The sequence below is a fragment of the Eubalaena glacialis genome, chromosome 6, assembly GCF_028564815.1.
Source record: "Eubalaena glacialis isolate mEubGla1 chromosome 6, mEubGla1.1.hap2.+ XY, whole genome shotgun sequence".
Lineage (NCBI taxonomy): Eukaryota > Metazoa > Chordata > Mammalia > Artiodactyla > Balaenidae > Eubalaena > Eubalaena glacialis.
The window spans coordinates 19,861,790-19,876,382 of NC_083721.1; positions in this window are offsets into that span (position 1 = coordinate 19,861,790).

Consider the following 14,593-nt stretch of genomic DNA (forward strand, 5'->3'; position numbering starts at 1 on the left):
GTATTGGCTCAGGAAAGTGTGAACTGTGTTTGTTAATGCGTAGGATGGAGTCACATAGAGATCTGAATTTGGGAAGAATGGGTCAGTCTCATTCATTTTTTTCCCATAAACCTACAATTACTGCCCAGACTATCATAAGATTACAAAGGCCATTGAAGATAATGGGAATTGTTTCTGTCACCTACTGCTGTGTAAAATACCACATCAAAATTTAGTGCCATGAAAAGATGACCATTTGTTATTTCTTATGCTTACGAAATCTTGGAAATTATTGGCTTTCCTTAAGTGATAGAGAGTAATAGTTACTAGTATTTATTGTCATCAACAGGGGAAGCAGTAACATAATACAAACAATCCACAACCAGGTATTGGAGAACTTATACCTCTTCTATTCCTGGCGCCCCAATACCCTCGAGTCAGGGATGTGAAATGTGGGGATGGTCACAGACTGTTCTAGGTGACTCCAGGAACGTTTCAATGAACTTAGCATAGTATGTAAAAAGAGCATTGAATCAAACATAAGAAGACTTGGGGACAGTCTTGTTTCCACCATTTGGTAGCTATGTTAACTTGGGCAAATCATAGTCACTTAAATTCTGAGTCAGTTTCTTAGTATGACCAGTGGGGCAGATACTCACCTCACTGGCTTGTTACAGTGTGGCAGTGACAATCAGATAAATAATGTGTGCAGGGCGCTTTGAAAAGGGTAAAACAGTAAACCAGCAATACCTAATATGTATTAGAATCTTTCATACTGTGTTCCTCTCCGAAATGCTTTACATGTTATTAAATCGTCTATGAAGTTGGTGGTATTATTCTTATCTTGCTGTTGGGGACCCTGAGGCACAGAGAAGGTCAATAATTTGTCCAAAGCCAGACCAGCTCATAAGTGGCTGAGTGAGGAACCAATGAGAAGGTGCTCAAGGCTGACAGGAACCAAGGAGAGAGGGGCTTGCTCCTGATAGGAAGGGAACTAGAGAAGCCTGTAGTAATTCCTCTAGGTGCTATCATGTATGGCGCAGAATGAATGGATCCAGTGGAGGCAGGGGCGGGTGTCTGCACGGGGCTGACAGGGAGTAGCTGAGTACAGCCTTGCTTGACTATTGGTTCCTTTTCTCTTGGCGGCATTAGATGTGGCAGAGGAAGGCTATTGTACCTCAGGCTTTATCTCAAGAGGCCACTAATCAGTCCTTCAGTGAACGGCACCCCAACTTCTTCCCTCAGGAGTTAGAGGCTCTAAGCAAGGGCTTTTTAGTCACTTGGTTTTATACAGAGAAATGAGCTTGGTCCTGAGTGATTTTGTTTACTACACTAGAATTTATATCTTATTGTTTCTTTCATCCTATTTTTCATTCTGTGAAACAGGAAAGAAGATAAAATGTAAGCTTGATAACCTTGGGGATAGCCCAGGCCCTAGATGCTCATCTTCCAAGGCCTGAGTCAGAATCCTTAGCTGAACATTCAGGCAATTTCCTCTCCTCTTTACAGAGAGTGATGATCCCTAGGACTTTGGAGAATGCAAACCATTCCATGTATAAAATTAATGCTGTAATAAAATTAGACAGTGAAAATCCAGGAAAAAATTCACTCCCAAATTATATGCACCCAGCCTGACAAGTGGATTGACTTGGCAAAAATACTGCTTTCTTACAATTTGTACGTTTATTAGCTCTCTAAATGATACCTATAAAGTAGACTGTGGCCTTGACTTTCCTAACTTTGCCAAGTGCTTATAACTTGAGTTGAAAGTAAAATCACTGATGAAGGATAAGATACTAATCATTTGCTATTTATTTAGCAAAACATTGCTTCATTTCCTCCTTTAGGGAACCACTGTGCTACAGCAAAGGAGAGGAAGAGATGATCTTAAAGTTCAAGGGATTCCTAAAAGGCAGACTGTCAGATGAAGAAGAATTCCAAAACCAAAGGAAGGACTAGCTCACAGGAGCCTATCCCTTCAGTGGAAATCCAGAGAAGTTGGAGAGCTGCCCTCCTGGGACCATATTGTCAAGAGGGTCCCAAGAGGGAGTGCATGTACATGAGCCAAGGTGGAGAAAGATCTGGGCCACTTTCCCATGTGCCCAGCTAAAGGAGTAAGCCATGAAAGACCACTAGTATACGCACGCCAGAATCTAACCATGACAGAAGGTTCTAGTGAACAGAGATGTGTCACAAAAGTGAAAATCAGTGAGAGCAGAGTGCACAAGGATGAATGAGTCAAGATATATGTATGGTGGGTACTTAGGGCAAAAACCAAGACAAAAGCTAGTATACAGGCCTTGTGTGTGCCTCTCTCTTTGTGGCTGGGCATACGTGGCCTCTTTTGTAATCTATTCTAGAAAGGCTCCCTGAAACCAAGGACTCCCAGAGTTATCCCTTGATGGATGTTGTCTACAAACAAGTCATTGGCCTGAACCAACTAGATGAGTCTGAGAACGGTAGTGGAGGAAGAATGGTCTGGGAATTTCCAAGGGAAGGAAGGAACATACCAACTTTTATATCTGGCCTGGTGACCTGGGGTAAATAAGAGTGGTCTCTATTGGAGAGTATGTGCAGAGAAGTGCCCACCAAAATAAACAGAAGAAGGACAAGGCTCAGTAGAATGTCTTCTTGTAAGTTTTTAGAATGCCCTCTGCACTTGCTCATTTCTAGCAGAGATGTTGTTCCTGGCTGACCTTTTAATGGTGAGAGAAAGTAGCCGTTGATGCCATGTGAACACTCTTGTATTCAAAGACACCCATGGAATACAAATGGGTATCTTTGGGGTTTCCACTATCAGCTCCAAGGTCTCCCAATCACCAGAATACCAGGAACAGCATGAAACCTACCAGATGTAATATAAGACTGAAGAAAGCATAGCTTTTGGCTGGGCAAAGAATCATTCCAAGGCTTACTGTTCACTACCCTCCATTTGGAGGACAGAGGTGCTTTTTATAAAACAACATTCAAGGAAAGGATAATAATACCTTTTGGGTGAGGACCTGTGATTCCCCACAAAATGCAGTGGTTGTAGAGTGGGCATAGATTTCGAAATGTAACTCTACTTTTATCTTCCTCATAAAGAATGTGGGGTGAGAAGATTTACCCACGTACAGCCAAAGTTCCAGTTTTCTTTTCTTTTCTTTTCTTTTTTGATTAATTCTGAAGCTAGCTTTGCAAGATTATTTTGAGAAACGAATTGGAATCTGTCACAGGTTAGTGTAATTAAGCCGCAAAAATTAAGTCATCCAAACATTTTTTAAAAAGTGGAATTGAATTGTTTAGTTATGAATGTATTTTGTTTTTCACATTAATTACCTTTTAACATTTTATACAAACTTTACATCTAGTTTCTAAGTATCCCTCAGTTTGGGGACACTTATTCAGCTAATTTTAGGAATGCAAATTGTCCGTATTAGAAGTGATGGGCAATGGAGTTTAGAGCTTATTTATATAGATATTTATAAATGTCTGTGGTCTTATTGACTAACTGAAAACAAAGATTTTGTTATATATATATATATATATATATATATATATATATATATATATATGATTTATCTGATGAGAGTTTGTAAGAGGTGATAAGTTCAAAATGTTTTTTTTGTTCCAGCTGTACAGCTTGTAGTCAAGCTTTGGAGATTGCTTTAGGAGAGAAACACTCAAAAATTTGAGACTTCAGATAAAAGCACACATTTTGTTGCCTGAAGCAACAGAGAGAAGTCAAGTTGACTGGCACAATTTTGTCTCATCTTATTTCTTCCTTGATATATAATTGCTCTTTAGTGGTTTATAGTCACTGAAAGTTCTCATCTTTCTACATGTAACACATTTCTGTAGAAATTTTAAAAGAACAAAATGAACACTGTTAATTGCATTGCTATCTCCCTTCTAAGCTTGGTTATTTGTAAACATTTAGAACAAATTTCTTTTCAGAAAGTTGATTGATTGGCTGACCCCATTTTGAATAACGTAGGGCAATCTATTTCATAGAGAAAAAAGATAACTCTATCTTCTATTTGGAAGCAGCTCAACTTAAAAAACCCAGGCATCTTTAACGTTCAAATAATCAAAGTTAAATTCCTTTCAGAACCCTGACTTGATAGACCTTTCATTGTGTGTTTTGATTAACTGGCTGATTGATTGATGGGTCTTTTCCACATTGGGCTTTTCCTTTCACTGTTGATTGTGAAAGTGTCTGCAGTAAAAGGACCATGCTGTGTATTTTGTGAATGAATTCAGCTGTTAGTCTTTTATGCGTAGTTTAGACTATAGATCAGTAGGCATTTGGACTTCAAGGCTGTGCTTCAGCTTCTTTATTCTTTTAATGATGTATTTCATATATCTAATACATAAAATATACACTATATCAAATTACAATACAGAGGTTATATTTCTGAAAAAACATTAATATTTAAAAGGTATGGCATTATTTAACTATAGCATCAATATTTTATTAATGAAGAGTTAATATTCAGTGGTTTAACTATTTCTGCAACTGTATAGTAATACTTCTCCAGTTCTGGCTTGTCCAAAAATCTTCCTGCAGTAATGGAGGGAGACATTTTCTATATGTGACCCCTATATGTTTGAAAAGTTTTTAAAAATTTCCCAATTAAACTTCCCACAGATTCTAAAACCGGGGTGCTGAATTCAAATTCTGATTCCACATTTTGTTACTGTAGGACCTTGAGTGAGTTTACATAACTGCCCTGTGCTGCATTCCTTCTTCTCTATAACTAGGATCATATTACCTCTTATACTATTATGAAGATTGCATGAGTTCTTAGGTACCTGGCATATAATAAGTTATAATTATTACTTTTTATTATTCTTGATAACCCCAATGTAGAGAATCGTCACTCACATCCATAAATTTCTAGGCGAGAAAGGATGTTGGCAACATATTAGAATTCCAGAAGGCCTGTTCTTTCTGAATCTTACTTTAAGCGCCACTGCAATTAAATAATAAAAATCGTGGTGCTTCCCTGGTGGTGCAGTGGTTGAGAATCCGTCTGCCAATGCAGGGGACACGGGTTCGAGCCCTGGTCTGGGAAGATCCCACATGCCGAGGAGCAACTGGGCCCGTGAGCCACAACTACTGAGCCTGCGCGTCTGGAGCCTGTGCTCCGCAACAAGAGAGGCCGCGATAGTGAGAGGCCCGCGCACCGCGATGAAGAGTGGCCCCCGCTTGCCACAACTAGAGAAAGCCCTCGCACAGAAACGAAGACCCAACACAGCCAAAAATAAATAAAATAAATAAATAAATTTATTTTTTAAAAAATCAAGATATTTCATCAATTTTCACTAAACAAACAGTTACTGATTATCTACTGTCACACTTTGTATTATCCTTTAAGGATACAAAGATAAATAAAACAAAATCTCTTCTTCGAATCTTAATAAAATTGGCAGTTGAATCAGGCAGTTGAACATTTGTGACCTGCTTTGCACCTAGAGGTATATTCAGAGGCTGGGGCAACTGAATCAGTGTAACGTGTTGTCCAGATAATCATCAATGTGATATGTGAAGATCTGTGTGGTCACATCTTTCAAAGGCCCCATAGAGCATCATTAAAGATACAAATTTCATAATTGAATTTTACTGATATTCAGAGAGGAGATAGAAGTTGCAATGCCCTTTGCCTTCAACACCTTGCAAACCTGGCGCCCAGGGTAATCTACTGGAGGGCCATGCAATTGCCCCAGACCTACTCGAGACACAGACCTGATTGTGGTGACATGAATCCACAAACTGGCTTAAAGATGAAGCTATTTAACTCCAACAAGGAATGGGAAGTTGTCTTGATAGAATTATAGAGAATTAAAATCACAGAGAGACATTTCTAGTCTAAAGATGAACTATAATACACACTGCTTTTGAAATTAATCCTCCTCATTTTATAAATGTCACCTACTTGGGGTGCTTGAGTATTCATGATGGTCAGAAGATAGCTGGAGAAGGGCTTTCATGAAAGACTAATAGTTATCCTAAAAAAGACAGAGACTTAAATACTTAGAAAGATACTCAGACAAATGTTAAATTTATGCTATATCATTTTCCATTGCTTTTGTTGGTTGAAATAAATTGAGTAAGCAAAAGGGGACACTGTGCTTTAGTGGAGAGAGGGTGGTTTTAAACCAGGCAGACATGGATGGAGAATAGGGTGATGTTGTAAAGGGATGTTGAATCCTAGCCTATGATTCTATATATGTAACCTTGGGTGAGATATTAAATATTTTATTCCTCTAGGACCTCATATGCACAAACCAAAAGCTGGTTTGTGGAGTAGTACTAATGTGTATAAAACACTTGGCAAGGCGTCTGTGTGTCTGGCATTTCAACAGAGTCTCAATAAAGAGCAGTTATTTGTTTACTTTAGCCACTGTGATGAGTGCAGCTAACACTGGACCAGCTCCAACCCCCCTTTTTGGAAAGTATTGTGTTACCTTCCATTCTGGGTTAGGTGACCCTACTTGCTTGCACATTTTCCCTACTGGAATGTAAATTCTTCCAGGGCAGGAACTGAAACTTTGTCAATACCTAGTACAGAGTTTGCCTCTTAGAATTTAGTCAGTCAGTTTGGAATGCTGAGTTCCACTCTATGTACCAGAAGGTTCTAGACAATAATAAATTAAGTTGTGCAGAGAACAGAGATCTCCAGTGAATATAATTCTTTACCTGTGATAGACAGAAACAATAGATGGAATTTATCTTGATTTAAGCAACAGTTTTCTATTTTGCTTAATAACAGTATACCTTTGATTTTTTCTGGAAAATCACTTGAATGACAACTATTTAACAAGAGATTATTTTTAACTAATCTAATGTTTATCTGATACAGTGTTATACTTGATAGGTACTGAGTGAAACACACTGAGGAGAGGAGTTTCTTTCAGGCATTATTTTTAGTACAGTGGACCATTAAATGTTACATAGTTCATTCTCTTGCCTATAGTAAAGCAACCATGAAAGCTAGCTATCTGTCTTCCTTTAAATATTGATAAATGATAGAAACTATTTAATGCAGTGAAAATGTCAATGAACATGGCAAGCCACTCAAAAGTTACAATTAGTAATTTAAATGATCTTGAAAACTGAATAAATTTTCAGAACTAAATGGGGCAAAGCCCCACAAATCAATGTGTTTTTCTCCATAAAAATCAATCAAATTTACAATGAAGAAAAAACGATCATATTTTTAAACTCAGCTACAAAATACAGAGTTGCTAAATTCTTCAAATTCCATGAAATCATGGGTTATTTATTTTACTGTCCCCTTAGTTCATTACACAAGAGCAGAACATTTACCAGGACGCCTTAGGAGCTACACTGAGGTTATTGACTATTAGAGGCTGTAAATAGCAGAGGGGCACATTCACAGATTTCACGTCTTTGTTTAGTTACATCTTTATTTTTTGGATTCTTGTCAAAGTACCAGTAAAAATGTGCTGGATATGGGCATGTCTGTAGACTATTGCATTTGCACAGCAAATTGAGTCATGTTTTTCTTTTCTGTTTTCTAAACAGTGTCATTTAATCAAAAGGAGATCTGAGGGTGGGAGGGAGGGAGACGCAAGAGGAAAGAGATATGGGGATATATGTATATGTATAGCTGACTCACTTTCTTATAAAGCAGAAACTAACACACCATTGTAAAACAATTATACTCCAATAAAGATGTTAAAAAAATAAATAGATAAAATAAAAAAAAGAGGAGGTCTGATTATTGAATGAAACCTAGACATACATTATGTATTTATTTATTTTTTTGGTCTCTGTAAAGGTAGTTAAAAGGCAAATTTCTGAATCTCTTGAAATCATGGCACAGTATTATCTGGCCCTATTGAATAGTTTTGTGCTCAGTAAAATATAATACTTTTAAAAAGTTGATTTAGGGTCTTCTTTGTTAGGAAAAAGCAAAACAAGATCATCATGATGAAAAAGCAATAATTAATAACAATATAATGTTTTAAAGTTTATATCCTTATTTTCCAAGAAATATTTGACATTTCCTTATTCATGAAATACTTTCATGGTTTCTTTCCTACCTCACTGGCCACTTAGTATTGCTCTTGACTTCTAGAACTCTAAGTGGAGCATCTTTTGGGTCCAATGCACTCCTATCTTCTCTGTTCCACTTACATAGCACATTACCAAGTGATCCCACCTAGCCCCAGGGCTTGAATTTCAACAGAGTGATGCAAAAACACATGTTTGCAACCCCGACCTCTTTGCTGAGTTTCAGACCCTTATGTTCTTTAGACTAAGGACCATTAACTGTTGGAGGTTTAATAGGCATGCCGAATTTGTTATGTCCAAAACGGAGTTTCTGATCCCTCCTTCAAACCAGCAACTCTGCGGTCTTCCCTATCTTGGTAAAAGATCCACAAGGGTTGTCTTATTGGTAAGGCCAGAAACTTGGGACTTCTCCCTATTTTCTCTCTCTTTCTGACATCTGATTTCCAATCCATCAAGAAATCGTGTTTATTCTAAATGGACACATCTCCCCAACAGCTCTGTTCCTGCCCTAGTTTAGGACACCATCATATCTTGCCTGAATAGTGAGTGCAATACCTCAGACTGTTTCCTCTGCTTTCATTCTTACTCTTCCCACATCGCTCCATCCCACAACAAAACATCCAAGGAGACTTTTTCAAAATTTTAGTCAGAACCCTTATTCAAAGCCTTCCAAAGCCTCCTCTCTCAGTAACAGTCAAATCTAAACTCTTTAATCATGACCTGCCAGGCCGCACAGGAGCTGACCCACATCTACCTCACTCACTCATCTCACATCCCTCTCTTTCCTCCATATGCGATCAGCCTCATTCACGCTGGCTTTCTTCACCAGAAATTTTTCTGCAAGGTACGGATAGTAAATATTTTGGGCTTTTTAGGCCATTTGATCTTTGTTGCAGCTCCTCCATTCTGCCAGTGTAACATACAATCTACGATGTACAGTATGTAAACAAATGAATGAGCATGGCTGGATTCCAATAAAACTTTACTTTTAGGGAGTGAAACTGAATTTCATTTTTTTTTGTGCGTGTGTGTCATAAAATATTATGTTTTTGTATTTTTTGCAACCACTTAAAATGTAAAAACCATTCTTAACTCATGGACTGTAGAAAACCAGCATGGGCTATATTTGGCACATGGAACCTAGTTTTCCAACCCGTGTTTGATGCTCCTTAGACACAATAAGCTTGGCCTCATCTCAGGGCCTTTGCATTTGCTCTCCCATCTTCTGGACATCTAGATGCTTCTCCCTGATCTTTGCATAGATTTCTCCTTCAGATCATTTACGTCTCTGCTCCTACATCATTTCCTTGGAGAGGACTTTCCTGACAACCATTCCCTGCCCTCTCTATGCACTCATCTTGCTTTATATACTTTACAAAACTTATTTCCATTTTGATTTAAATTATTTAATGGTTTTCTTGTTCAATGGTCTGTCTTTTCTACAAGAATGTTGGCTTTATATGGGCAGGGTCCTTGTCTTTTCCTCTACCCTTTTCCCAGCTCCCACTGAAATTATATTTAGTTGCTCAGTGTTTGCTGAATGGATGACCTTATAATTGGAGCCATTGCTTTTGCTTAAGAGCACAGACATTATTGTAAAATGGACTAGGGTTCAAGTTTTAATTCTGTGATTTGTTGGCTTAACGAATCTGTCTGGTTTATCTAAGGTTTGTAAGCTTCAGTTTTTTTTTTTTTTTCATTAAGAACATATGATTAATAATAATAACACAGAGGTTGACTGAAAGGATAAAGCAGAAGATTTGTATAAAGAGCTTAGATCAGCGCCTGCTCTAAACCAGTAATAGACTTTACATGCGTGTGAATTCTTATTCCCTTCGTTGGACAATAAACTTTGAGGGCAGAGATTATATATTTCTTGTCTACTAGTATACTCCTGGTTTCTGGCACATGGAAATGTCAATAAATATTGCTGACTTATGAGTGAATGAAGGAATGAACTCTACAGAAAGTCAGACACTCCAAGTGTGATAGGCCTTTTAACATGAAGTGGTGGTATTAATCAAAGTAAATATGTTACCTTTTGTCAGATAATCATAGGAATTTGATTGCTTTATATCACTGTATTCTAAACACTGGGTTCTTGATGGCCAACAATTAGTTGACCTCTGAACACTATGTGAAACCTGAGATCTGGGAACTTCAGTAGCTGGTGAGGCAGCTCTTTCTAAGTTCATCTTAGCAAACAAGAACATTTGATTCTAAGGAAAGTTAGGAGACTCATCGGAATTATTTATTAATCTACAAAAAATGAGACAATATAGCATATCTAATAACATGATCTTCTCGGGTTTTTGCAAGAGACTTCGTTTTAGTTTGTGAGGGAACTGCAAAACTCTCTCTACTGAAAGTAAGGATTGGCAAAGCTGCAGTGTATGGAATTGACCCTCCAAAGAGTGCTCATCTGGGTCAGGTCTATAAGTTTAATGGCTCCTGGAATTGCATTCCAAGGGTGTTACATCTAAGAGTCCTCTTCGGGAATTCTGACTCTCTCCATTTGCAGACTTAGACCAACTTTTATTTTCTTAGATTACTCTGAACTTGCTCTTGATTGCCAGTAGTTTTTCCGGTCCACAATCCATGTGATTGTGATGTGATGTAAAAAGATCAATAACCCTTCTGAACTTTTCATTTCAGTCTAAACTCATTTCCTATATCCTATAATTTTGCCAAGAAAAAAGTTAAAAAGATATTGTTAAACTATTAGAACATATAAAACATGTATTTGAGTCTAATAAATATGATTGTACATTAATCATTTAAAGTATATCTTCAGGAAAAATTTGAATCACATGTATTTTTCTCCTTGCACTTGATTTTCAATGTACACATGGAACTGCACTGAAAACACCCCAGAAGGAAGAGGACAATTTTGAAATACGTTGTACTTAAAAAAAAAGAAAAACAACTACAATAACAGAAACAGAAGGACATTACAAATTATATAGGAGCTGTATAGCTGGTATTTCAGTGTAGTCAAACATTTACTTTGAGCTGTGCTACCTGAAGTTCAATGTGGTCTGCAGAATATTTCAGTTCACTAACAGGGATTTGGTCAACAAATATGTGTTTGAGCTAAACTTTAAGGTAGAAAGTAAATTTATCTGCACATTTGCGTTTGATACCTTTGCTTCAAACATTGGTAAATTGTTCTAATCACAGTTTGAAGTGGAGCAATACGATTCATAACCAGATATGGTTTCCTTTAAATCATGAGAAATATATACTATATATGTTTATTTTGTATATACATAAATACTATATATTTTTCATTTATTTGTATTTATATGTGTTTCTATGTACATTTACATGTTTTTTGTTTTTGTTTTTAAATTTTTATTTATTTATTTATTTATTCATGGCTGTGTTGGGTCTTCGTTTCTGTGCGAGGGCTTTCTCTAGTTGTGGCGAGCGGGGGCCACTCTTCGTCGCGGTGCGCGGGCCTCTCACTATCGCGGCCTCTCTTGTTGCGGAGCACAGGCTCCAGATGCGCAGGCTCAGTAGTTGTGGCTCACGGGCCCAGTTGCTCCGCGGCATGTGAGATCCTCCCAGACCAGGGCTCGAACCCCTGTCCCCTGCAGTGGCAGGCAGATTCTCAACCACTGCGCCACCAGGGAAGCCCTACATTTACATGTTTATGTAATAAGTCTCCACAAGGATGTTCATATCAAATAACAGAAAAAAAGTCTAACATAGCCTAAGTGGAGTTTATTATCTTACAGAACATGAGGCCTTGGAGAGAACAGTTGCAGGGCTGGTTAGTTCAACTGCTTAGCAATATTACCAAAGGCTCACCTGTCCTCAGAACTTCAGCTTTAACCTCAAGCTTGTTCCCTCATAATTGTAATTTGGCTGCCACAGCGCCAGCCTTTACTTCCCCTCAGTCTTATTCAGGGACAGGAAAAAGAATTCTTATCAAATACCCTCTTTTTTTTTTTTCTTTAAATCAAAGCCTTCCTTAAAATGTTTCTTCTTTTAATAGGAAAAAATCACGTGTCAATTTGTAGGTAAATTATTCTCAAGGATAATGGAATTTCGAATAGAGACTTGATCAGGCTGAGGATAGAGTCACCTCCTTCAGGGCATGACGAAATAAAGGGCAGAAGTGGTCATTTGATCCATACCGCTGCTCTGCTAGCCAGGAAAGTATGGGGGAAAGACTTACAGAGATAGCAAATCACTGCTGATAAAATACCAACTTCCTGTTACCCACGAGTGCTAACATTTTTAGTTCTTTTGTATTTGCTGTGAATTTTTAAGTCAATACAATAAAATCAAGCAAGGTAACAAACTATGGTTACCAAAGGGGAAAGTGAGGTGGGGGGGATAAATTAGGAATTTGGGATTAACAGATGCACACTACAGTATATAAAATAGATAAACAACACGGACGTACTGTAGAGCACAGGGAATTATATTCAATATCTTGTAATAACCAATAATGGAAAAGAATCTGAAAAATAATATATATATATGTATATATAACTGAATCACTTTGCTATACACCTGAAACATTGTAAATCAACTATAGTTCTATTAAAAACAAACAATGGGAGTTCTCTGGTGGTCCAGTGGTTAGACTCAGCGTTTCCACTGCAGGGAGCCTGGGTTTGATCCTGGTTGGGGAACTAAGCCGTGGGTGTGGCCCAAACTAACAAACAGACAAACAAACAAACAAGGTATAGAGTCTATTGATGTAAAATTGTATCTTTCTTTTCGTGATCCTTAAAGAATTTAAAATATAAGCATTTTGAAGCAAAGGAAATCAAAGCAGAGTCCAAATTGTTAAAAATATAGATATTTTAAGTGGATTTATTCTGGTATTTTCTTACAGAGTAAGAGTGTGTGTTATTTCCTTACTACATGAGGAGGAAATGAAGGAATTAAACAGTGATACAGAAATAGTTTTCAAATTTTACCTTGGTAAGGCTATTAAACATAGTACATTTCAAAATATTCAATGAAACCATATTAAAATGCACTGTTACATGAGAGACAGATATATATATATATATACATATACAAGTATGTATATATTTCATGATGATTGGCCTCTTAATTAGCAAATCATATTGAAAGTTTTTAAACACTTTATTAGCATCTAATCAATGGTTTACTGGATAAGGAAATTTGTAAACAAAAGAAATCAAAAGCATTGTGCGTTATGTTTTTTTCCAATTTATGAAAGGAAAATTATTCTTTGAGGTGACTTGACATTCTTTGAGACTGAATAGAAATAACAACCTGCCTTCCTGGAAACATACCTCTTTACTGTTTCATTGATATATAAGAACATGATTTGCTATCAACGGCTTATTCCCAGGTTTCTATTGTTCTCACATTCTCAGTTTTATTCATATTCCTTGCCCATTACAGGGAAGCATGAACCAGTGAAAATGTCAAGAAAAAAGGGATTTGGAACCTAAAGCTGAGCTACCAGGCAGAATCACAGAGTAAAAGAGGGATTTTTTTTTTTAAGCCCGAAACAATAAGAAACATAAATGGCATACAGTTACATGTTTCTGTGTAAGACAAAGGAAATGTCTTATCTTTACCCGAGGATGTTTCCTGAGCTGTCAGTCACTTTCAGTGGGAGTTCAAATCAAGTCATTTGTTAATGTTGCTATTAACTCTGAGAAAAGAAAACAAGAAAAGAAAAAAAGTTCACAACATTATGAAAACTCAAAAACAAGTACAACCACAAAGTTTTAAATTGGTAGTTTGCTTTAAAAGTTTTTCTCCATTCATAATTTTTCTAATACAAATTCAAAATGGTATTTTGAATTAGAGTGTTGGTCAGTAAATAAAATGAATTTATACATTAAGTGAATGGTTTTCATAGCTCTTTAGTAAAGTAATTCCAGCAGAAACAGGGGACTCTGATACTTACATTTCTGGGAAATTCTGGAAATGATGGAAGGACTCTGGGGACAAATGTTTGCCTGAGTTTCGCTCTGTCTAATGTTAACATCTTTCCACGATGAAACCTGAATGCCCCCAAATTCTCATGTCTTTGGTGATCACCTTTTCCTTTTTAATGCAGCCAACATGTAACACAGCCTGGGTCATCTTCCTCCTGATGGCAGTAAATCCTTGCCTTTGTGGGACCCTGTGCTTGGCTATAAGTTTGAATAGCCCAGGGATCCTTACATGTCCAATAAATCCAGCCTAAGTGGCTACTCGTCATCTCTTTTTTAAGATTCCTGTTCTGAACACTCTGGTAATCAGAGTTTGCCCTCTCATAATCTTCTCTCTAGGAAATGATCCTCTGTACACTGTCATGTCACATGCAGGGTCAGAACCTCCACCCTCCCTGGTAACATACTCAGAGACACCATTCCTCAAAGCAAAAAGCTAAGAAAGCTAAAACTGCCATGTAGCATTCAAAAAGAAACCTGAACAAGCAGAATGGCATTGCAATGCAAAATATTATAAAGATAAGCAAGAAAAAAATGTTAACAGTTATCACTGCTCCTTTGAGTGTACCCATTCTCCTTTACAGGGTTCCTGATTTCTTCTGGATTCCCCTTACCTCCTCCTTTTCCTTTCCACCTCTACCATGCTGCAGCCATG